General features: G+C 41.9%; 1 protein-coding gene and 1 non-coding gene across 3 annotated transcripts in view; one reads left to right on the top strand and one right to left on the bottom strand.

Moving 5' to 3' along the window:
• Positions 1 to 12,462, bottom strand: part of RDX (radixin) — a 74,829-nt gene extending 62,367 nt beyond the window's left edge. The window contains exons 1-2 of one of the 2 annotated variants that reach the window (XM_028105802.2): positions 12,394 to 12,462; positions 9,700 to 9,812 (exon numbers count right to left, since the gene is read on the bottom strand). The gene's annotated coding sequence lies outside the window, so the exon portion shown is untranslated. Of the gene's footprint in view, positions 1 to 9,699; positions 9,813 to 11,123; positions 11,358 to 12,393 lie in introns of those variants that run through there. The other variant, XM_028105803.2, reaches the window with a different exon arrangement.
• Positions 12,463 to 20,629: 8,167 nt separating this feature from the next.
• LOC114211467 (small nucleolar RNA SNORA52) lies at positions 20,630 to 20,763 on the top strand. The gene has a single exon (XR_003609775.1). It is a non-coding gene; the product is annotated as a small nucleolar RNA SNORA52 (small nucleolar RNA).
• The last annotated feature ends 2,761 nt before the right edge of the window (positions 20,764 to 23,524 follow it).

Raw genomic sequence — 23,524 nt, 5'->3', positions numbered from 1 at the left:
TGAAAATTTGTTCTCAGTCACACAGGTAATCATTGGCCAAACGGTCTTTTGACACCTACCCTAGAGTCCAGAGCTCTACCATATACCCACCTGTCTTCCCCTATTTGATATTTAAAAAGTGCTAAATAATTTCACTTGTGGAAATTTGCCCAAAGAAAATAATAACAAATGTGTACAATGGTAGAGCTACAAAGATTCTAGTTACAGTGTTATTTATAAAAGTACATATAATAGGGGCACCTGGGTGGCTCAGTAGGTTAAGCAGCTGCCTTCAGCTCAGGTCATGATCCTGGAGTCCAGGGATCGAGTCCCCCATTGGGCTCGCTGCTCAGCGGGGAGTCTGCTTCTCCCTCTCATGCTCTCTCTCTCTCATTCTCGCTCTCAAATAAATAAAATCTTTTTATTTTATTTTTTAAAAGATTTTATTTATTTATTTGACAGAGAAAGAGAGATCACAAGTAGGCAGGCAGGTAGGCAGAGGGAGAGGGAGAAGCAGGCTCCCCGCTGAGCACAGAGCCCGACGCGGGGCTGGATCCCAGGATACCAGGATCATGACCTGAGCCGAAGGCAGACACTTAACAAGTGAGCCACCCAGGTGCCCCAAATAAAATTTTTTTTAAAAAAAGTGTATAGGGTGCCTGGTTGGCTCAGTCATTAAGGGTCTGCCTTCAGCTCAGGTCATGATCCCGGAATCCTGGGATCAAGTCCCACATCGGGCTCCCTGCTCAGCAGGAAGCCTGCTTCTCCCTCTCCTGCTCCCCCTGCTTGTATTCCTGCTCTCGCTGTCTCTCTCTGTCAAATAAATAAATAAAATCTTTAAAAAAAAAAAAGTGTATATAATACTGAGATATTATTTAAATGAACCATGGTACACCTGTAGGTTCTGCTAGACCCCAATGCAACCAATTAAAATGTTACAGAAAAATATTAAATGACATGGCAAAATATCCACAAAAAAGGCAGGTTATAAAACCATATATACAGTATGATCACATTTTTTAAAAAATTTTAAAATTTAAAAATTTTAAAAATTTATACTTTTTTAAAAAGTATAAATGAAAAGACGAATATGATTATACTCCAAAATATTGAGTCTCTATGAATTAACATGAATCTGTAAATTTCTAAAATGAAAATGTAGAGCTTTTGTAATAAGAAAAACACTTTCTTTAAAATGAAAGAACAAAATTATTTTAAGTAAATAAACTGAAGTCAGACCTAGAACTTCACCATAATATTTAACAAAATCTAAGTAGGTGAATCTTTTTTCAAAAAGAGACTTTAAAAAATTCTAACTTTTGAGGAAAAAATGATTAAGAAAAATATGTTATGATGAAAACAGATAAATATATTTTATTTAAAATCCCTACACCCGTAGAACAAAATAAATAGCAAAATAAAAGTAATAGAATAGAAAAATATCCAACAGTCATAACAAAAAGTTACTGTGGAAAGAAATAATTAAATATATAAGATATCACTCAGACCCCACTCAATGAATGGTTAAAAGGCAAAGTCTCTACAAACTCTTTACAAAACAAATACACAGTCTTGCATTAGAACCACAAATCAAGGGGTGCCTGGGTGGCTCAGTTGGTTAAGGGACTGCCTTCGGCTCAGGTCATGATCCCAGGGTCCTGGGATAGAGCCCCACATTCGGCTCCCTGCTCAGTGGGAAGCCTGCTTCTCCCTCTCCCACTTCCCCTGCTTGTGTTCCCTCTCGCTGTCTCTGTCAATTAAATAAATAAACAAAATCTTAAAAAAAACACAAATCAAAATGGCTTTAAGGTATTACTGATTATATACTCATTAAACTAGCAAAATTATTATTATTATACATGCCAGTACTGATGATAGTACTGCTAAACAAGTATATAAATACTGCTGGCAGCACCATAAATTGGCTCAACATTTCTAGAAAATAAGTTGTCAATATTAACAGAAGTTCAATTTCTTTCTGAACAGGAAATTCTGCTTTTGGATTATACCCCAAAGAAATAAAGAAATACAAAAGAAAGTAATCTGTAGCAAGATATTCTCAGCAGTACTCATTATAAAAGCCAATGATTAAAATTACAATGTTGAAACTATGTGATAACATGGACTATTACAGGTTTTCTGTGTATTATGACAAACTGTGTCAACATTTACATTAGTATAAGTGATTATATAACCACTCGTTTTAACTATGTAAAACGCAGGTATCCTTACAACTGATATCTTAATATACAAAACTGGGCACTTAATACTAATCAGGGTCTTATTTTTGTTAAGTTCCTAATTTTAAAAATCAGATGAGAATTTTAAAAAAAAAGTATTGCAGTAAATTGGTTATATCTCAGTTTACAAGCTTAGATAATATGACATATGTAAGAATCCCGCCTTAAATTTTTTTAGGATGCAGTTTTAGCCAATTTAGTTATTACTGAAAAATATTTATATAATACTTAATATATTAATATGATATTTAACTTCAGTAATACATTTCTAGTCCTTCCATGATTGCATTAGTATGTTTTTTCCTGAAAACTAGCATTTGTTAGTACCAGAATGGACAATTTAATAAAATGTCACATGAAAAGCTAAGACAGCAAGATACCAAGATACATGTCCTGGGTTTCCATCTCTAACTGATTCATCTGGAAATCACTGTCTTTCAGTGTCTTCCTTTCTTTCTTCTCTAAGAAAAAAAAAATAATAATATATAATCACCTAAACTACTGTGAGATACTTAATAAAAATCAACTCTTCTCCCATCTACCCTCATAATACATAATTACAGAGAAAAAATTTACTCCCTCCTCTCTACTCTTCTTAAGTTTTTTTTTTTTTTTAAAGATTTTAGTTATTTATTTGACAGAGAGAGACACAGCGAGAGAGGGAACACAAGAGGGGGAGTAGGAGAGAGAGAAGCAGGCTTCCCGCCGAGCAGGGAGCCCGATGAGAGCCCGATGCGGGGCTCAATCCCAGGACGCTGGGATCATGACCTGAGCCGAAGGCAGATGCTTAACGACTGAGCCACCCCAGCGCCCCTCTTCCTAAGTTTCTTAAAAGTGGTCTTACCCTACCTCTCTGCCATACCGACTCCCTCAGAAGCAATGAAGCACAATCATGGCAGTGACATACATACTCAACAAGTAGTTTTAAGAGATCTGCGAGCATACACATTTCCTATTTCCAGAAGAGTAACTGTATGGTTATATACTCTAAATACAATGTTTACAGACAAAGCATTCATATGAAATACTCTCTTCTTTGTCCTTTAACTCTGAGGGTGACCCTAAAACAGCCTCTTCTCTACCTCAATGGAAAAACAGCCTCATGCTAAACACCTTGAGCTCTAGTAAGTCAGTAGCACAACAGATTCTTCCCACCTATCAGGTGGTAAAACAGGTGTTAAGTCTAGTCCATACTGGGCCTACACAGAAGCTTCAATAATTTATACTACACTGCCTAATTTTACTCTTAAGATATCCTTTTCCTCCATGCCTATAATTTTTTTTTTCTGTCTTTTGAGACATAGAAGCAATCTCTGAAACCACTGAAAACTGTGGTCTCTCCACAGACCAAAAAGTTACAGAAGAATTCCTTTGCCAATTTACTGGGGGATTAGGAAACAGTGTAACAAAGAGAAGTATAAACTAAATTAATAAGGTAACTCTGGCAGTCAAACCAAAACAATTATCTACAATAAAAAAGTTCTTAATCACTTTTCCCCTGCATGGGCCACTCTGGTGAAGCCTGTGAAGCCCTTCCTAGAAAAGCATTTTTTTTTAAGATTTTATTTATTTATTTGACAGAGAGATACACAGCGAGAGAGGGAACACAGCAGGGGGAGTGGGAGAGGGAGAAGCAGGCCTCCCCCCTATCAGGGAGCCCGATGTGGGGCTTGATCCCAGGACCCTGGGATCATGATCTGAGCCAAAGGCAGATGCTTAACGACTGGGCCACCCAGGAGCCCCTAGAAAAGCATTTTAAAATGCACAAAATAAAATACATTAACACTGCATAATTCCAATTATACTGGAATGCAATTATCAAAATATTAAAATCACAAATTTATGACACAGTAATATGTGCTTTTTAATTAATCTTTAAATAAAAATATTTACCAGTGGATCTAATGATTAAACTTCTAAGTAATGATGAGTTATTTCTGTAACAGTAAACTATGAAAATATCTGCAATTTCTATTGGAAATAGTCTCTGCTACTGCTAATACTACCAGCCGCCCACATTAATAATGAAAGAAAATGTGTAAAAAAAAAAAAAAGATGGAACTTTTTTCCCTCTCCAAGTTCACAAACACAAAGGCTTATAAAACCTCTACTATACACAGAACTACATTGTATTTTTAGCTCAGTGTTAATTCTGAATTTAATAGCATTATTAACGTACCTTTAGCTACATAATGCCACATCATTCAAGTGAAGCAAAGAGAGCAAAAAATTTTAGCTCCATTTTGCAAATAAAGAAGGCCAAAACCAAGGACAAGGGTAGTGAATGAAGAAAGTACCTGCAGAATACTCACTATTCAGCCACTTAACCTAATCTTCATAATACCTACTCTCTTCCCTCTGCCCAAGATAGGTAGGTATCACAATCCTCATTCTTTTAATAAGGAATTTAAGATTCACATAAGTGACCTGCCCAAAGTAATCAATCTAGTTAACAAGTGAGAGGTCCTTGTAAACCCTGTGGTTTTCTGGCTTTCGTATTCTGCTTTTTTTCTGTCATCATTCTAGACAAGCTCATCTCAATTACCAGAGCTTTTCAAGAAGAAGCTAAAGCTCATTTTTCTGTTTTCAGGTCAAAAGACTACCTCTCAAGATGTTGTAAGTACACATTAATACTGGTATAATCACAGGGCGCCTGGGTAGCTCAGTCGTTAAGCATCTGCCTTAGGCTCAGGTCGTGGTTCCGGGGTCCCAGGGTCCTGGGATCGAGCCCCGCATCGGGCTCCCGGCTCCGCAGCAAGCCTGCTTCTCCCTCTCCCACTCCCCCTGCTTGTGTTCCCTCTCTTGTTGTGTCTCTCTCTCTCAAATAAATAAACAAAATCTTAAAAAAAAAAAAAAAACTGGTATAATCATCTCTGTAAATGGATTTCCTGTAAGGGTGATATGCAGTTCCAAATAAGGTATTAAGTAGTTGCTTATGTAGAAAGTGATTTTTGTTCAAGGATATTTTCAAGGAAATCAAATATTCAACATTTTTGGGCAATTTTTACATGCAAATTTCTAAAACGTAAATATAAAGCAGAATTGCAATATTAAAAACAAAAGTTTTACAATGAATTCAGATTCTCTTCTAAAAGAAATCTGGAAATTTATTTTTGTTTTTTTTTTAAGATTTTATTTATTTATTTGACAGAGAGAGACACAGCAAGAGAGGGAACACAAGTGGGGGAGTGGGAGAGGGAGAAGCAGGCCTCCCGCAGAGCGGAGAGCCCTAAGCGGGGCTCAACCCCAGGACCCTGGGATCAAGACCTGAGCGGAAGGCTGGCGCTTAATGACTGAGCCACCCAGGCGCCCCAGAAATCTGGAAATTTAAAGGGAACACCTTATCTATATTGTTCCCAAGGCGGGTAGAAAAACAAATAATACATTACCATTTACATTGATTAATTTTAAATGCTAAAAGCTAAGAAAGCTAAATCCAGTCCAAGTTCTTCATTTTACACTTATGAAAACACCAAAAACTAATAGTGTTTAAAAATGTAAAAAGATTCATGGATGTCACCTTTGCAGTAGGAAAGAAGCAAAGTTCCAAAATGACCTGAATCCCCGCACGTAATTCTATGCTTTATAGGTTTTGCAACCCTAGACATCATAGTAGCTTACTTTCAAAAGAGAATAAAGTTTTTTAAATATCTCTTAAACTGCACAAAACTCTCTCATGCAGTCAATAAAGCTATATGGCAGTTCTATCATTAAGCTTCTAATTTTCAAGATATTCACATCTCCCTTTTAGAAACTGGAATGCTGTCTGGCTCACAGTAGGGCCTCAGAAGTTTGTTGGTGATTTTGGTGAATTAAGTTTACATATAATACTCAATTGTCTTTTTCTGCTGATCATTGTCAAGAGCAATATCTTCCTCTCATTTATAAGATGACAAAACAATATATTAATAAGCAACACACTACAAGAGACAGCAAACATGAAAGTGGGGGAGAAAAATCCTCCTCCCAACTAGGTCTCCCAAGTTCAGGACTCTCTCATCTCTATTCAAGACCCTTATCAAATTAAATTTAAAGGCCAGATAATTTGACCCTTTTAATGGTAACTGTAATTATCATGCTGGTTGTTGACTGGTATATATACACCAACTTTACTTAATAACCAAACTAAGATTTTATAGTTTCTCTAAGTCTAGAGTCTGCAAATGTCTTAAGTATCAGGAGCCCTGATGATGGCTAACAAAGTTTAATCCATCCCACGCACTCAGTAAAAGCCAAACAGTTTCAGAGTCAATTAAGCATGGCTGAGATTTCCTGTATTCCCATTCTCCCTTCTATCAAGGGTCCCTTTGTTGCATTCATGTGCCCGCATCATTCCGTGCACTAGCCAGGATTTTTGTTATAACTTATTGAAAGGTTATTAGTTAACGTACAGAAATAGGAAAATTTAAAAAATAAAGTAGGAAACACTCAGAACTCACATCACAGAAGACTCTGCTTAGAACACTGATGCACTATTAACTCCTGTTCTACACACAAGAGCATTTAAGCAGTTAACACACTTTATAGTACAGCACATCAATATTCCCATTAAAGTGTGACTTTCTCAGTATCTTATTTGCCAAAAACAAAAAGTATCTGGCACAGAAGTATAAATGTAGGCATGTTATCTTAAAGTCGGCAAACTTTTTCCCTAAAGGGCCAGGTAAAGGGGCACCTAGGTGGCTCAGTCGGTTAAGCATCTGCCTTCAGCTCAGGTCCTGATCTCAGTCCTGGGATCAAACCCGGCATAGGGCTCCTTACTCAACAGGGAGCCTGCTGCTCCCTCTCCCTCTGCTGCTCCCCCTACTGGTGTTCTCTCTCTCTCTCTCAAATAAATAAATAAAATCTTTAAAAGGGGGGGGGCAGATAAATTTCTTAGGTTTTCCAAGGCCATATGGTCTCTGCTGCAACTACTCTGCTGTTGTAGCATGAAAGCAGCCATAGATAATATGTAAACAAATGTGCTATGTGTTCAAATAAAACTTTACAAAACAAAAACAAAAACAAAAACAAACAAAAACAAACCAGGGACTAGGCTGCATTTGGCTCCTGGGCCTGTTTGTCAACCCCTGCCTTCGAAGTATTTTAGCAGGAATCAACACTTTTCATTTCGTAATTCAAATAAATTTAGTACCCAAGAAGATAGAACTCACATATTCATGCTAGATTATGTACGACAGATCAATATTGGATGTAACTTTGGGTGGGGGTAAGAAAGAATCCAAGACACTTGGTATATGAATAAGGAAAACAATCTAGTGGAAGGAGAGTCGTTAAGATAAGGCAATTTCATTACCCTTACCAGTGACTAGTTAGGTATGGAATATATCCCAATCCCAGCCTATGAGACGAAGACATCTGCTGGGGGGCTTCTGGAAAGGAGAGTCCTTCCCCTTTCTCTGGGTACGGCTGAATGGATGGCATGCTAGTCTTGCTGCAGCCAGAGTGTAACAAGAGGAAAAGTCTTACTATGCAGCCAATGTGGAAGACCGCAGGGCAGAGAATTGTAAAGGGGAGTCCTTGATGTCATTACTGAGCTATTCTTGAGCCTCTGGACTTTATTATGTAAGATCATAAATTTCCTCTTTATTTAAGCCAGGTTGAGAATTTTCTATTATTGAGGCCAAAGTATCTTATGTGGCAGAAGTCCTTGAAAAAAGATCGCTCACTTCAGTTTGACTGCAGCCAGTTTTATTTAACTTCAACTTTCCACAAATAAAAGAAACATTTAAGGCCCTGAAAGCTCACAGAGACTACCTACAACTCAGAAAACTATTCCAATTACTGATACTGAAATTGGTAACTTTATAAATTCTATAATCGTGGGGAAAAAAACAAAACAATGTGCTACCTCCTTCTTTGATACTGTACCTAAGACATTCTTTTGACAAGATTTTTTTTTCTCTAAATCAGTGGTTGGCAAACTTTTTCTGTAAAGGGCCAGAGAGTGAATACTTTAGGTTTTGCAAAATATATGGCCTCTGACATTACAGCTCACAAAAGCAGTCATATACAATATGTAACCAAATGGGATTTCTGTGTTCCAATAAAACTTGCATTTACAAAATCAGGAAAGCAGGCCACATCAGGCCTGCCAACTAATTTGTTGACCTCTCCTCTAAATGGTTAACAGCAAAGAGAGTATCTTTCTCAAACAAATCAACTTGACTAAAACTCAAAAACAGTTTATTTCAAATGTATATAAATTAGGTAGAAAAGTAACCCAGCATGTCTTGAGCATTCTCATCCACATTAGACAGCTTGATGTAAAAAAAAAAAAAAAAAAGTCATTACCTTATTGTATATATAACCTCTTCAAGATGCAACTTAGATTGTTATAGGGTAACTGATATATAAAAAAACGATACAAAACATGTATATGCAAATTTGTAACATTTACCTATTAAATAAAACTAAGTGTTTTAAACTAGTAAATCTGCAAGGATTTCTATACATACTGGTTATTCAAAGAAAATAATTCTATACAACTCATAACCTGACTAAACCCTTCTTTTCCAGGAAGCCGAAGCTAGAGTTCAGTATTAAATGGAATGAGGAAAGAAGTACATCATATGGACTATATTTCCTTTCCAAACAGTTCCCAATACAAAGACACATATTTTTAAAAGACACCACTTTTCACTATCAATCATATGCCATACTCTAGGGAGAAAATAAAAAGTGAACTTCACCTTCAATCATTAAGAAAATCTGCACAAACACATAAAACACACTTTGAGATTACAGGAAATCACATTGTGTGATTGCATTCAACTGATAAAAATCTGAGAAACATTAATGTTTAACAGTAATAAACACCCTTTCAATGTTTGTTACAAAATAACCTTATTTTTATAGACTTTAAAATCATAAATGAGATAAAAGGTGTATGTTTATCCTTGTGTAAGTATTGGAATTTTCCGTACAGAAGGAAAGAAGTGCTAATATTAATTAATTACCTATGAAAGACATGTGAGAAAGGGTGGGGGAGGGGAGTTCTGGGGAGTGAAGAGGACTTTATTTTTCCTTTACATCTTTCTAGGTTTTTAAAGTTTGTCGTAAAATGTATTACTTTCATAGTCTTTAAAAATGGTTTAAAATTTATGTTCAATATAAATTAGTATTAAGAAATATACCAAGAACTAAAATGAGTAAGAAAGGTAGGATCCTGTGAAAGAGGCTAGAAGCTAAGGAACTCTCTGGAGTCAGACTGGCCACTTCTATCACGGAAGAGGTAAGCTTCACTGGCGGCCAAAAGGGAAGATCCAAGATCTTTAGCTATCAGTAACAACACTATGAGGCTTAAAATAACCTTGTAAGAGGGGAGTCAACAGCAACTCAACCCAGTTCTGCTGAATCCAGTACCCCAAGGTAGTATCAGGGTAGTTACAAAGTGTCCATTAGCTTTTGGTCCGCTGGAGGGCCGACTTCCTTGAGTTCCCAGATTCACATAAGTAGCATAAAATTATATTAGCTTTACCCTGTCAGGTATGCTCCACTGGCACAGCTCAGTCTTCACAATCTTCATATGACACATTTTTTAGGCTTTGGTCTTTGGGAAATATTGGTTAAAATTTGCCATTTTTAAATCACCTAAGGTAAAATTCATTAAGTTAAAAATGGATGAAAAAACAAGACTCCCACCATCGTTCCACACTGTAGACTCTAATTAGACTATACATAAATTACATTAAAAGAGGGAGGGATGGGGTGGCTGGGTAATAGACATTGGGGAGGGTATGTGCTACGGTGAGCGCTGTGAATTGTGCAAGACTGTTGAATCACAGATCTGTACTTCTGAAACAAACAATGCAATATATGTTAAGAAAAAAAAAGGAAGATAGCAGGAGGGGAAGAATGAAGGAGGGGAAATCGGAGGGGGGAGACGAACCATGAGAGACGATGGACTCTAAAAAACAAACAAGGTTCTAGAGGGGAGGTGGGGGGGATGGGTTAGCCTGGTGATGGGTGTTAAGGAGGGCATGTTCTGCGTGGAGCACTGGGTGTTATGCACAAACAATGAATCATGGAACACTACATCCAAAACTAATGATGCAATGTATGGTGATTAACATAACAATAAAAAATTTAAAGATTAAAAAAAGAAAGAAAATAAATAAATTACATAAAAGATTGAGAATGGGGACCCTGGGTGGTTCAGTAGTAAACGTCTGCCTTCAGCTCAGGTCATGATCTCAGGGTCCTGGGATGGAGCCCTACATCAGGGTCCCTGCTCGGCGGGAAGCCTGCTTCTCTCCCTCTCCCACTCCCCCTGCTTGTGTTCCCTCTCCCGCTGTGTCTATAAATAAATAAATAAAATCTTAAAAAAAAAATTGAGAACTTAAATTAAAATAAAAATATATAAAGACTTCAACAACCTGCCAAAGATAAAAATGAATAATAAAATCCAATTCTGCTCTTGGCAATGGTAAAGCAATCAACAAGAAACAACCCTTGCTCCCCTCCCTCAGACTACTGACAGTGAGAGAAAAGTCTGTCATTTCTTACCACCAGAGGAAAAAGAATAATCAATTTAAGTTCCAGTTAAGGAATGACAATGCCTAAAACAAAGGACAGATTCAACATACTTTACCCACACCAAAATTAATGATATTTTTTCTACAAATATTTCTGAGTCTCTCCTACACACTTTTCCATGTGTAGGGATACAGGAGTGAACAAAACAATGTATAATCCACAAGAGCAAGAATTTAACATTTCTAAATGCCATAATCAAATTTTGCCTCATTTAAATAAAACTGTAAAGAACTCCAACGCCTATCCATTAGTTCTTTAATAATAATATATCAACTGCTTATTAAATTCCATCCTACATAAAAAAGTGGTCAAAGTCATACAATCCTTTTCACAGCATTACTATTAACTTCAAAAGGAGTGTTCTACCTTTCATCACTTGTCACATTTTTGTCACGTTAGTCTCTGCAAGATAAACACACTGGTGAAAGCAATGGAGTTCTGAAAACTAGAAAAAAAAGCGCCATCCTGAATATTAATCTCTTCTCAAATCTAATAATGCTGTTTTGGCAAATGCATTAGGCCATCACTTATTTACCCAGCCAAATGAACGGGGCAATTGTTCATTCAGAGCTCCGTCTGAAATATAAAAGAGTATTTAGTGTTGTAAAAACTGTACGCCCCGCAAACAACAGACTGCAGTGTGGATGCCCAAGTACCCCTTCTTCAAACAGACCCTCCTCACCCTAGACTTTTACACTTGCATCACGCCAGCCTCAGTGCCTCGGGACTGATTAAAACGTCCTCTACACAGTCTCAACTCTATTTTTAAATTCATCTCTGGTGAAACTGACTTCGCTTTTCGCATCTCACTGATCACCACCACTCCTGGGGGGGCCGGGGGATAACCCAACACGGGGGACGGTTAAAGGACCCTGCCTCACCTGCAGAGGAAGTGAGGCGCTTTATTGAAACCGAAATAACCGAGCGCCCCTCTTTCGGAGTTGGCCCGGAAATGAGGCTGGGAAGCGCGCCCGCGAAGGGGGGACGGAAAGGTCCCCCACCTGTGCGGGGGGCTCTGAGACACCCAGCCGGGCCGCCCGCAGGGCCGGACAAAGTTCGGGGCCCGCAGCGGCGGCAGCGGCGGCAGGTCGAGCCGCCCGGCCGGGAGCGGCTCCGCGCCCCGAGCCCCGTAGCGCAACATCCTCTTGGCAGCAGGGTGAACGCACGCTCTCCAGTAATCCGACACCCTTACTTTCAAACTGGAGGCCCCCGGGGGGGGGGAGTTCTAATAAATCCCCCCCACACACACACTGCAAATTGTAATTCTACCCGCGCTGACCGGATTTTCGGAGCACCCTGAAGGGACCGGCCAGGCCGCGCCCGGGCCGCGCCCAGGCGGCGGGAAGCCGTCGCTCCCCCGGAGCTGGGGGGCCCGGGGCCCACCCCGAGGGCGGACCAGCGGCGGCTGCTGCGGGCCGCGCCCCGACGCTCTCGCCGGCCCCCGGGACGGCCTGGCCCGCCGGGCCGGTAGAGCGGTGGCGCCGCGGCCCACGGGGCGCGAGCAGGGAGGCGCGCGAGGCCCTCGCTGCGCGGCCGCCGGGCCGCGCAGGCCCCCGCAACTTCTCGCCGCCACCTCAGCGTCTCCGGCTACGCCTGGGAGCAGGGGCTGGGGGAAGGGAGGGCGCCGGCGGCTTACCCCGAGAGCGAGCGGCTCCTTCCCGCCCCAAGCGCGGCCGGGGCGCTGCGCGTCGGCGCCGGGCGTCGCGGCTGCAGCAGGGAGGGAGAGGCGGCGGTGGGAAGCGCTGGGCCGCCGGAGACGAGAAGCGCCGCCACCACCGCAGACAGCTCCGCAATATGGCCGCCCGGCGGCTCCTCGGGGGAAAGGCGGGGCTGCCCCGCGCCCCCCGCCTCCCCCTGCCGGCCGGCCGGCCTCGCGCCGCGGCCTGAGCGCCAACGCCGCCGCCGCCGCCGCCGCCGCCGCCGCCGCCGCCGCCGCGAGGGCCGCCCGCGCCCCGCCCCCCGCGCTCGCGGCCGCCCCCCGCCCGCGGCGTGGCCGGGGCTCGCGGCGCGGGGTGGGGCCGCGCGAGGGTCGGTGTCCGCTCGAGGGTCGGTGTCCGCCCGGGAGCCCCGCGGGAAGCCCGTCCTGGCGGGACTGGGCTGGAGGGACGCGGGCTGTTAGGGCGGCGGGGCAGCCCCGCCCGAAGCTCGCAGTGCGCGCGCCGCCCCCCCCCCCCACGAGTGGAAACTTGAAACTCCCGCTGGTGCCAGAAAACTCGCCCAGGGCGTTTCCATCGCCCCCGAGAAGGGACTCCTCTTCCCGGAGGAGATCCAGAACCGAATCGGGCGGTGTTACTTGGCTGCTCAGCGGGAGAATCCTGGACCAGGAGACAGAGACCGGCCTATCTTAGAGGAATTTAGATTTGCCACAGAGGACGTTTAAATGATTGTGGCAGTTTTTACCCAACTAGGAAGACTTTGCTTTTTCGGAGAGCTCCACCAAAACCTCGATGGTTATGTCCCCAATCACAAGTGCAGATTTTTGTCCTTTAGGCAAAGACAGTTGATAATTTTTTATTACCACCGACATTTTGGGGGCAGTTGGAAGGAATTGATCAAGAAGAAAAAGTTGGAAGTGGGGCCCCCACAGAGCAGGCAAACCTAAATTATCCTAGAATTAGAGAAGGTTATGGTCCTAGCTTAACTCCAGGCCGCTCTCTTTAGTCGGCGGCTGGGACTAGACAGACTTCTTCCCAGTCCGTGTTCTGGCATCCACGCCACGCTCCCATCCTCTCTCCTCAGTGTCTTCTGCTGGGATTCAAAGAGCAACACGTGCTATGAGTATTTAGGAACCGTAGCGCACAAAACCAGATCAGTCCAGCTTGCCCCATTTGCAGTCTTTATGTAGTTTACCTTTTATGAACAAACTTGAGATTCAAATAACAAAATCTCAGGAGTGTACTTAACTTCTAGAGAACAAATAATTCATATCCTTCCTGCCTTAGCATTTGTCTTCCCTGAGACAGTAGCTTTTCCAGGAACTGTCTCCCCAGATCACTTTCACCAAGCTCTGAGCTTCAGTGAGTTTCCATTGCCCTCTGCGACCTCTCTGAACAATTAAAAGCCCCAAGAGTTAAACTCAAAGGTCTTTAGATGGCAAATTCCTCAAGGATGGGAACCAGGTGTGTCCTTTTTCTTAACTAAAAGATTACTCCCTGACTTTATCCCCCCGGGTGCAAGGATTATCCAGGTAATTGTTCAGCCTTCCACATCAAGTTGCATGCATAAGATAGTCAAAGTATTACGTAAATTCCTGGATAGTACACTAAGCAAGCAAAAGTATGTACATACTTAGCAAAAGTTGCTACACTTTTACATACTTTTGCAATGAACACAAAGGATTCACTATGTGCCGGGGCACTAGGGTACTAGGCTTTTTACATGAGCATCTCTTTTGATAATTACAACAACCCTGTGTTTGGGGTCAATATTAACATTGCCCCCCCTTTTTTTAATCAGTGAATAAAGAGCCTCAAAGGAGTTAAGTAATTTGTAACACAGCCAGAGCAATGACCAAACCTAGTTATATTTGACTCCAGAGCCTAGATTTTATCCTATACTCTGCAACAGCAAACAGACCAGAAAATGTAACGTTTCAGTTGGCTATCATATTAGTAAATATTTAAGTAAAAGATAACATTCAAGGCTGGTGAGATAAAAAGGGTACTCTCAGACATTGTGAGTGGGAGTGTAAACTGAAACAACCTGTTTAGAAAGCAATTTGGCACAGTGATTCAACCTATAAAAATGTTCATCCTCTTGTAACCCATAATCCCATATCTGAGATTCTTTCTGAGTGAAATCATCTGAAATAGAGCAAAAGCTTTATTCATAAACTGTAGATCACAATATTATTTATAAGATGCAAAAATTAAACATGGAAACGAAATATTTTAAAAGTAGCCATATATGCTCTGTAACATTTTGGGTTAACAACTTTAAATGTTTATGGAATGTGTATAACATCATGGCATATTTTTTTGTAGTATTAGAGGGAGGGAACAAGTTATGAAACTATCCATGCAGTATGATCACATGTATGTTTAAAAGAAACTAACAACAAAGAGGTGCCTGGGTGGCTAACTCAGTTGGGTGTCCAACTCTTGTTTTCTGCTCAGGTCGTGATCTCTAGGTTGTTAGGCTCTGCGCTCAGTGGGGAGTCTGCTTGAGACTCTGTCTCTCCCTCTGTCCCCCCCCGCCCCTACCCCGTGCCCACACACACACTCTCTCTCTCAAAAAAAAAAAAAAAGTATGAGGTGTTAGAAAAACCGAGAAAGATTGAAACCCAGGGTTGGCTGGGTGGTCTTCTATGACTTTTTTTTTTTCTTTATTCTATTCTTCAGTTTTTTCTGTCTTACTTTTACAGTGTAAAAAAAATGAGTTAAGTTTAGTTTTACTACGATGTGGATCATCAATTACACAAAAACCCAAAGCCACTGTTTCCTAAGTGTGAGGCTATTCTGTGAAAAATTATGATGAACTGAGCTGGCAGAACTTTATAGTTAGGGGTCAGGTATCTTCACTGTAAATGTCATCTAGACACAGCATTGTTTGGTTTTGTTCCTTAGGTCAAATATATGCATCTTTACTGTAATGAGTGATTTAATTGAAAATTTTCTTCTCTATTTTATTCCAACATTTCAGATTTCAAGGGGAAAAGTTCACACATTTGCTGAAACTACATTTTTTCAGAAAACCAATCTGATGATATTAACAGTAGTTACAAAAAAACTTATATAGCACCTACCTAATATGCATAAAAAAGAAACATCAGGGGCGCCTGGGTGGTGCGTCCAACTCTTGGTTTCAGCTCAGATCATGATCTCAGGGTCGGGAGAGCCTCTCTCTCTCTCTCTCTCTCTCTCTCTCTCTCTCAAAGAAATAAATCTTAAAAAAAAAAAGACCAAAATCAATCTATTACAATCTATTACTAACTCTTCTATGCTACAATCCGATGGTACTCCGCGATAACATATTGACTAATTCTGGATTCTGGAATTCCTATGATAGTTACAAAGCATTTGTCTCACTAGCACATATAAAATTCCTTCTTGAATAAAACTCCTTTTTGCTAGTGTGCTTTGAAAATGGAAGGTTTTCCATCTAGAATAAACATTGAGCTCCAGGCCCCTCGCTAGTTTGAGTAAGACTAGGCTCCTGCCCTCTGGATTCAGTAATGAGAAACGCAAACAAACAGTTGTGCAATTTGAGCTGTAATAAAGATAGACACATAGTGTCAAGTGAGACAGAAAAGAAGGGCTATTAACTTTGCCTAGAGAAGAGAAAGTCCCTGGGGGGGGGCAGAGGGGGGTGTTGAAGGGTTAGTAGAGGGTTCCCTAAGAGGGGAAAGGGGTAAAGGTAATCAACTTTGAAGACTGAGTAGCAAGATAGGGTTGATGTTGAGATAAGGATGTTTATAACCAGAAAGGTAAGTTGGGATCTGTTTGGGAAGATCAGAATTTGCCCTTCAGCTTTAAGGAAGTAGGAATCCATATAAGGTAGTAAGAAGGGGAATAATGTGATTCCCTTGTGTTAGTAAAGTAACTGGCAGCCACGTGGATTACTTAAGAGAGTGGTTCCGTGACACAGTGATAGGCAAGATCACCAGGGACAACTCAAGACAGTTTTGCTGTAAAAGTCCAGGCCAGAGAGGATGAAGGACTGACCCTGGGAGGTTTTGAAGAAGAAGAGGAGGAAATAGAATCTTCTAAAATTTTTGGAGGTCGGCTTCGAGGAGTAAGAGAAAAGGAGAAGTGAAAATGATTCCAGGTTTCTAATGGGTACCATTACGATAAATAGGGAGTATAAAAGAAGTAAAAGGGAGAGGTCAAGATAACTGGGCAAGTTATAAAGATGCTGATTTGAAGTGTCTCTGGGTAATCTAGGAACAAGTTCAGTAATCTAGGAACAAGTTCAGTAACTGGACATAAGAACTATGGTGAATGAGACATCCAATAAATTCTCATTGAATAAACGAACATCAGTAACATGCTTAAAACAGGCCTTTTATTTCCAACTGTGTCTTTGGAAAATATAGTTCTGCTCAACTCAAGGATTTGAATATTAAAGATTATATATTAAATTAACCTAAAGCATCATTATATACTAAAGTGTTTTTCCATGAAAAAATTTTATTCAGTTTTTCAAAAGCTATAAAGATGTAAAGTCACAACTATTTTAAAGACCTATACACAGAAATGCAAAAGAGAACAGTGATATTTCATTCCCGACTCCCACTATCTTGCCTATTTAAGTACATATTCACAGTGTGCTCACCAATATAATGGCCCTCGGTAAAAACAGACAAAGTAAATAAAACTATCTTATCATCTGCTTTGTATGCCTAGTAGGCCATACAAATTTAATTGCTGATATAAGCTATAAAATTTCAGTACAGTCAACAGAGGTTTGATGGGTAACGTACCTAAAGGAAGACTCAAGAAACCGCAGGCCTGCCCCAGCCTTTATTCTCTCCCTATCAAAGATCAAATTACATAAGTACATAATTCATAATGTGTTTGCAGATATGAGCATATTAATCTTCAACAAAGACAAGGTAAAAGTTATTACTTAATCCTCTCTGCTTATATAATAAAAAGCCAGTTTAGTTTGTGATAAAAGGCAAGAGAATTTCAGAGGTAAGCAACAGAGTGGAAAGAGTCTAAAGGAGAGAGTCCATAACCTTGGCTTTATTCCCAATTCCTACAAACAAGTTGCTAAGTGACCTTGTAAGATCCGATAGACTATTCAGTAACTTACTTGCAAAGAGTGTTAAACCAAGAAGAATGTGACACCCATTGTGCCTTTCCAAGAGCTTGTCCGAAGACGCCAGGGATTTTCAGGACTGGAAGATCATCTCAAAGAGCGTGGACTCCCCTCTCCAGTATTATTGGGAAACGGCTACCCCATCAAAAATGGCTTCCTCCCCCTAACTGTGTGAGAGCTCCAGGAAAAAAACCATTTTTTAAAAAAATTTGTATCGACTCCCAGTTTTCTCATCTATTAAATAGGGAGCTGGATTAGACTGACCTTCTGTACACTTTCTTCAAGCTCTAAAATTCTCCAACTCTGACTGATTCACCCGTAAAATATTCAATTCCTATACATAACATGTAATTTCTAGAATTTATTATGTATCTTATGACCTATGCAGAAAGTACTTGTGTACAGAGAACCACTTCATAGTGTTTCATAATTTTTAGTTTATGACTCAATAAGCTTTGTACATTATTAGACTGTCCTTGTCATGACAGAGATATAAATAAATAAATGAACAAATAAATATTCACCCTTTAGAACTCCAGCACTGAGTATTCTAGATAGCTGTTTTCTAGTTTATAACACTTTATGTTGTATTTTAATTTAGTTGAATGTATACCACAGTCGTTATTTACTGTGGAGGAAAGGTGCCCAGCCCTCTGTGAAGGGTCTAGCGAAGAAGACTTAATCTTTTCCGTGGTGGTGCTAACATACATCCGCGTAGTATCTCATACTCCTCCCTGAAGAAGTGGGACCTAGTTCCCCTCCTCTATGAGTTTGGGCTGGATGTAGCAACTTGCTTCTAACAAACAGAAAAATGGAATTGATGGTATGTGGCTTCTGAGACAAGATCCTAAAAGGCACCAGCTTCCTCCTCATTGGCTCTCTCTGGGATCACTTGCTTTGGGGCAAGGCAGGGGCCCTGTCCCCAGGACACTCAAGCAGTCCCCGGAGATGCCCACGTGGTAGGAACCGGAGGCCTCCCGCCAAGAGCCAGTGAGGACCTGAGGCCTTCCTCTAACAGCTGTGTGAGTAAGCCAATGCGGAAGCCAGTGAATCTTCCAGACCCAGGCAAGGGGTCAGGTGACTGCAGCCCCTGCCAAGAACCTGAATGCCACCCCTTTAGACCGCCCTCCCATGCCAGAACCACCCAGCTCAGCTTCCCCTGACTCCTTGACCCACAGAAATTATGAGATGATAAATGTTGTTTTGAGTCACTAAGGTTTGGGTCATTTTTTTATGTAACGATAACCAAAGCATTGACCTGTAAGGATTTCCACTTGAGCTGAGGCACTCTTTCTTTTCAAAAAATGATTGAATTCTAGAATACAATCATACAATTTTAAACTTGGATAGGACTTCAAACAAGAGTCTGCCTCTTACTTTGCAAAAGCAGAAATGAGGATCTGCTGAGTTCGTCTTGCTCAAATCTGATGTGCTTCCATTATTCCCGATCTCAACCAGAAATGCAGGAGCCATCCTTAACACTTGCTCTCCTTCACCTCCTTCATACCCAACCTATTGCTTAATCCTATGGCTCTTACCTCCTCTTGCCTCGGTCTAATTTTTCCTATCTCTACCACTCCCAACCAGATCACACAATGGTTATCTCTTCTGGACCAGCAATAGCCTTCTAACTGGTCTTCTTGTGTCAGCTCACGCGCCGCCTACAATTATTTCTCAATATTGAATCCAGAGTTAATTTGTTGAAATGTAATTATGATTATCTCACATCTCCTTCCCATCTCCTCCCCGCCCCAGACCCATTTGTTGACCTCTTATTATTATTGGTCATGGTTTGCATTTATTCTCCAAGCTAAAGCCATTCTGACCATGTGTAATTCCTAGAATATGCCAGTCCCCTCCAGGTCACTAGGACTTTGCATATACAGTTCCCTGTGCCCCATTGATCTAGCTGACACCTGATCATCCTTCAGATCTCAATCACAGTCAAGCCTGCCTGGGCCACCCTGCTACTGGGCACAACTCCATGTCACTTGTCCTGGTGGGACTTCAGAGCAGTTGTATTTTTTATTAATTCATAGATTTTTTTTAATTGATGTCTGTCCTCTCTATTACACTACAAGTCTATAAATGTAGATACAATGTCAACTTCTTTTCATTCTTGTGCCTTAGTACTTACCAAGGTGTCCAGAGAATTATATGGTGTTCAATAAATATTTGCTGAGTGAATGAATGAAATGACCCAAGAAGTTAGTGTGAGACTAAAATCTAGGTTTCCTGACTCCAAATTTCATGTTAATTACAACGTGCTGCTCTCAATTTGGTGCACTCAAGTCTGAGTCCCAGCACAATGCATTTATTAAGTGCAAAGAAAATCGCTGATACTTTTCGAATATTGTTTTTGGCAACACTAATGGTATATAATATCTAGGCATGGTTACTGTATTAAAATGACAAAGTCCTCATGCAGCCTTGTTTACTTTGTGACTTTGCCGCTTATTTCCTGAAATACATCTGTGATGGTTAATTTTATGTGTCAGTTTGATTGGTTTAAAGGATACCCAGATAACCGGTTAAAAAAAATATTTTGGGGGTTATGTCTGTGAAGGTGTTTCTGGAGAGGTTAACATTTGGTGCAGTGTACTGAGTGAAGAGATCTGCCTTCACCAGTGTGGGTGGGTATAAAACAATCTCCGGGGGTCCAAATGGAACAAAACGGTGAAGGAAGGGCTCCTTCTCTTTCTTTTTGAGTTGGAACGTCCATCTTCTCCCATTCTTGACCTTCCGAGCTCCTGCTTCCTAGGCCTTCAGACTCCAGGACTTAGGCCAGCAGCCCCTTTGTTCAGGCCTCTGACCTTAGGCTGGGAGATAGGCCACTGCACCCTGGGTCTCAGGCCTTCAGACTCAGACTGAATTATACTGCTGGCTTTCCTGGCTCTCCAGCCGGCAGACAGCTGATCATGGGACTTCTTGGCCTCCGTAACCACATGAGCCAATTCCAATACTAAATCTTCTCAAATATTTATCTGCTGGTTCTGTTTTCTCTGGAGAGCCCCAACTGGGTACAACCGCCATTACTCAAAACAATCCAAAAGCCACTTTCACTGTAAGTCCCTTTTACACAACATTGAGAGGTAATAAGTTCGTCACTGAAGTCCATCCTCACCCGTGCTGGGCAGCCCGTGGTCCAGCAGGTCTCCCTCGTGGATCGGAGCTCTCTAGAAGCCTCACCCAGGGGCGTAAGCAAGGCCTCAGGGGGCTTGTGGACAGGAGCTTCTAGACACTCCAGGAAAAGAAAAGAAAAAAAAAAGTAGTAATTGGATGTACGAATGCTTTTCTACTTAAGAAGATAATATGTCCTGTGTAATGATTACAGAAAAGTTGGAGAGACGGTCTGAATCCGAACTGGCTGTTACGGGGAAATCCCTAGCTGTTACTGGTAACTATGTGTGAAGAAAGGGGGGAGGGGGAAAGCTGCAGGCCCTCTGCAAATCCACTTGGGTCCTGGATTTTGTCCAATTATTAATCTTGGGAGTACTTTCCAAAGCACTGGGCTGTGCCTCTGTTCCCGTCCTCAGAATTCCTTCTTTGGGCATTGCGATCTGATTCGAAAAGAGGGTGACCAGGGCGGCGCTGACGCATTGAGGTGGTGACCAGCCACCGCTCTGACCTACTCTCAGCTCTCTGTGAGACATGGTGCTTCCAGGCGCATGTCCCGGATGCTAGGGTACGTTCTTCAGGGGAAAAAAAAATAAAAGAATGCTATAAACTACTTTGGAATTTGAAAGGTGTTTTTCTCTTTTTCCTCTGGCAATGACTTTGAAGGGTGGCTTGATGCTGAGGCTAGCCAGCAGAAGCTCATGAAAACATAATGGACTCCACTGATGGTACTCTGCAGCCAACCGAGGTTTGTAAACATGTTTCCATTGGAACATATACAGGGGTTTCAACTTGAGATGACAAAAACGTGTACCCTTTTTGACCGATTGAAATTCATTCATTTAACTGTCAGTCACTGACCCAACACTCATTGAGCATTGACTATCTTGTAGGCTCAGTTCTAAGTTCTGGGAATATAAGATTAGCAAGACTATTCCTCCCCCAAGAAACTCAGTCTACTGGGAAGCACAATGTCACAAACAAAAAATTACAAAATCATTTGACAGGTGCTCTAACTAAGCCTTCTCCCCTGAGCTCCAGGCTCATCTATTCATTTCTTACTTAGCATCTCTACTTGGTGCCCAGGGATACCTCAAATTTAACATGCCCAGGACCGAACTCATCATCTTCTCTACCTTCTCTACTAAACCTCCTTCTTCCTTCCTTCCCCTTCTCCTTCGTGTGTGTTCCATCTCATTGTGAAACCATCTCCTAGCCAGACCTCCATCCTAGAATACTGAAAATAATTCTGAACCCATTCAGCCCCCACTTTCCATCAGTCATCAAGTCCTGCAAATATTATCTCTTAAAGAGGAGCGCCTGGGTGGCTCAGTCGGTTGAGCGTCTGCCTTTGGCCTGGGTCATGATCCCAGGGTCCTGGGATCAAGTCCCTCATGAGGTTCCCTGCTCATCGGGGAGCCTGCTTCTCCCTCTCCCTCTCCTGCTCCCTCTGCTTGTGCTCTCTCTCTCTCTCTCTCAAATAAATAAAATCTTAAAAAAAAAAAAGGGTCCTACAGCCCACCCCCTCCTCCCTGACTCTGCTACTGTCTTAATCCAGGATGCTTCCCACCTGGAATCCCAGGCCAGTGTTCTGACCCTCTCAAACATATCCTTCACAGAGTGTGATTGCCTGGGTTTTCTAACTGGAGAGCCTAGCACAGAGCCTGACCCACAGTAAATACTACTGTAATTAACACAAAGCGTTAATGTAGATGAGAAGCACAGACAGGTCAGCTTTCTGAATGGAGAATGTTTTGTTTGTTTTATGCTAGTCTGGAATGTCACAAAGGTGACCAGGTCACTGGACATCTGGCTTACAAACCCAAAATTTAGAAGAGATGATACAATGTAATGGTAAAAACACTGATGTCTGGATCCAGTCCTGCCATGTAATGCATCTGAAATAACATCTGATGCTGTTTTTTCTTCCTTTCCCTTCATTTCATTCATATGGAATGCCAATTTTCTACTTGAATAGTTAGGATTCAGTTTAGCAGACAGTGACAGAAAACCCCACATAATAGTCCTTTAAAAAGATAGAAACTTTTCTTTCTCAAAATGATATCCAGATAGGCAGTCTAGAGCTGGTGTTGTGCCTGCCCATTCACCAGGGACCCCAGCTCCTGTTGTCTTTGCGCTCTGCCATCTTCAACATATGGCTTCCACTTCATGGCCAAAAAGGCTGCCCCAGCTCCAGCCATCATGGTCCCATCAGAGGAAAGATGGGTAAAGAAAAGACAAGAGCATATCCATTTTTAGGGGCACCTGGGTGGCTCGTCGGTTAGGTGTCTGACTTCTGCTCAGGTCATGATCTCGGGGTCCTTGGATCGAGCTCTGCCCTGGGCTCCCTGCTCAGCGGGGAGTCTGCTTCTCCCTCTCCCTCTGCCCCTCCTCCTGCTCATGCTCTCTCAAAAAAAATCTTAGGGGAAAAAAAAAGAGAGAGAAAGAGAAGGGCATCTCCATTCTTTTAAGGAGGTTTCCCATAACAGGGAAACCTCAGCAAGGGAGTCAGCGGGCAAATGGCACAGGCACGAGGGGTGTCGCCATCCCGTGGCGTCTGCATGAAGTCAGAAGATGTGCAGAGCTGGTACTGCAGCAGCAGTGGGGCCCAAACAAGAGGCCAAAATCTGAGACAGAGGAGGCTGAATGATCTCAAGTGTCACCTAAGAGATGTCTGATGCAATACACAGCTCGCAGTCTCCACCGCACCCCTCCGAGTTTGGGTGGGCCTCTCGCCAACAAAGCCAGTGTGCCCGGGGGTACTCAGTGCCTGATACCGAGACACTTGCACAACTCGGTAGCAGCACCACCTGCTCCAGGCCAGGTGAGCTGCGAAGAGCGTCACTGTCACTGAATCCTTCCAACAAACGTGGCTGGAAGGGAGTATT

This window comes from Eumetopias jubatus, unplaced genomic scaffold, assembly GCF_037043125.1.
Source record: "Eumetopias jubatus isolate StellerSeaLion01/CBP00866 unplaced genomic scaffold, mEumJub1_p1.0 scaffold_13, whole genome shotgun sequence".
Lineage (NCBI taxonomy): Eukaryota > Metazoa > Chordata > Mammalia > Carnivora > Otariidae > Eumetopias > Eumetopias jubatus.
This window is presented reverse-complemented; position numbering and strand designations above follow the sequence as displayed.